Raw genomic sequence first — 2,278 nt, forward strand, 5'->3', positions numbered from 1 at the left:
ACTCAGTTCTTATTGTTTGTACTCCATTGTGAATGAGGTGGATTAATGCTGTCAGCYGTAATTGGACATTAACATTTGGAACTTTGTACGCATATTATGGAAAATTTGGAGTAAGCCGTCTTGCAGGAGATTCTTTCTTTAGATAAATTGCATATAACTTTTTCTGGTGATAATTGATGTATTGTTAGGACAGAACMGACTTCACTTATCTCCTCTGCCACACTACATTACCAAAGAAAGGTTTGGCAAGCCATTCCCAATAACTGCTGTTATACGAGTTATTCGAGGTAGACACAATTTTATGAGGTTAGGTATGAACTTTTTTATGAAATTCCTCTAGAGAACAAATGAGATTAAAGATATTGATATCTCTTAAGAATACTGAATCCGTATTAAAACTACGAAGATAACTTTTGTAATCTCATCTAAAAATTATGTGTAGAAGTTCACGCAAATGAGGAAAGTTCTCTGAATGCCATTCAATTGGGATTTTCCAGAAACGATTCTTTTAAATATGGTTCAAGCAGCTCACGACTTCCGGTCTTAGACCAAGTATCCTATGGGTAGCCCTCGCCAGAGTTGTGGGCTGGGTTAGGGACCCGCCACATAAAAACGTTCCCAATGAAAATGAAACAAAAGCTTCGGAAGATAAATACTCCTTTTGATAACGACAATGCACACACATTAAGGATGCTACTTCGGTCTGAGTAAGCAATAGAGAAGTAAAGTCCTCTCTCGATGAACAAAAATCAAACTCTATTAGTTACTCATTATTCCCGTACTGCGATATGGTGCAGATGCATGGACGATGACAACATCTGATGAGTCGACGTTACGAGTTTTCGAGAGAAAGGTTCTGCGGAGGATATATGGTCCTTTGCGTAATGACCACGGCRAATATCGCATTGATGGAACGATAAGCTGTATGAGTTATTCGATGACATTGACATAGTTCAGTGCATTAAAAGACATTGGTTACGCTGGCTACGTCATGTCGTCCAAATGGCAGAAGATACTTCAGCTCTGAGAGTATTCGATGCAGTATCTGCCGGGTGAAGCARAGAACGAGGAAGACCTCTACTCCGTTGGAAAAACCAGGTGGAGAAGGACCTGCTTCCGTTTGGAATTTCCAATTGGCGCCACACTGCGATAGTTGTTAATTCAGCAAAAACCTTGTAAGGGGTGTCTACGCCAGTAAAGAAGAAGACAAATAAAAGCTTTTGGGAATACTATGCTATTACTCAATCTTTTCCGCACTAAATTATGTGTTATTCTTGTAAGTTAGAGCTTGAGAACAAACTGAATTACATTAAGCCACACTTAACATATCACGGTAATTCGCAAAATTACCAATAAAACTGAGGATTAAAAGTCATTCATTTTCATATTTTCTTGTTCGTGTTATATCTGATATCACATCATAAATTTGGGAGTCAAACTTGAACAGGACTACCAAAAAATAAACCAAATGCGCTCTTTAACCAGCATAATTTAATTWGCATGCAGTTTTGAGCATCCGCTGGGATGGCCAACAGCGTCTTTAGCGAATTATGGTTTCTTCGGTTTTGACGAATTTTCGGAACTCCATTCGATAGATTGTTCATAAACCCACACCTTGCCACCAACTACGATACATTTGATGTATTTAGGGTCCTCAGCTACGTTGTCAAGCATCTCTATTCGGCTTCGGTTTGGCAACGATTCAACTCTCACCTCAATAGCAAAAACAGCGAACATTTTGCTGAGTTTTTCCAGAAGTTTCCTGCAAGAAATGATCTGGAACCTGGCACATGAGCACACAATTTCCATGAACTGAATAAATCTCTGCTGCTGAAAATGTTAAAAAAAAAAAAAAATATATATAACTGATCTTATGTTTTCTATGCTTTAAAGTATTTTGGTTATTTTTTTTTTTTTTTTTGTTGTTTTCACTTTCTCTACATAATATTTTGTCTAACTCTTTAAATAAATATTTCAAAGTTGCTTTCGATTTGTAATAATTGATGCTTCGTAGTTTACTTCATACTAACCTTTATGAGKAGTAGAACAAACTTCCCTTTAACTTCCAAAATAAAATAAAGCGGTAGAGTTGATTAGTTATATATCCTTTATTATTATGTTTCTTTTTTTGTTACAATACTTTGGTGGACTTTTAAATATGTTTCTTAAAGTTTTTTTTTCAACTGATTTACTAAAATTTAAGCAACTTTCTTTAGACATATTTTTATTTCAAATACAAGCAACACAAATGTGACAGATATACATAGTACGACATCGG

Source organism: Bactrocera latifrons, unplaced genomic scaffold (assembly GCF_001853355.1).
Source record: "Bactrocera latifrons isolate USDA-ARS-PBARC rearing strain unplaced genomic scaffold, ASM185335v1 scaffold_197, whole genome shotgun sequence".
Lineage (NCBI taxonomy): Eukaryota > Metazoa > Arthropoda > Insecta > Diptera > Tephritidae > Bactrocera > Bactrocera latifrons.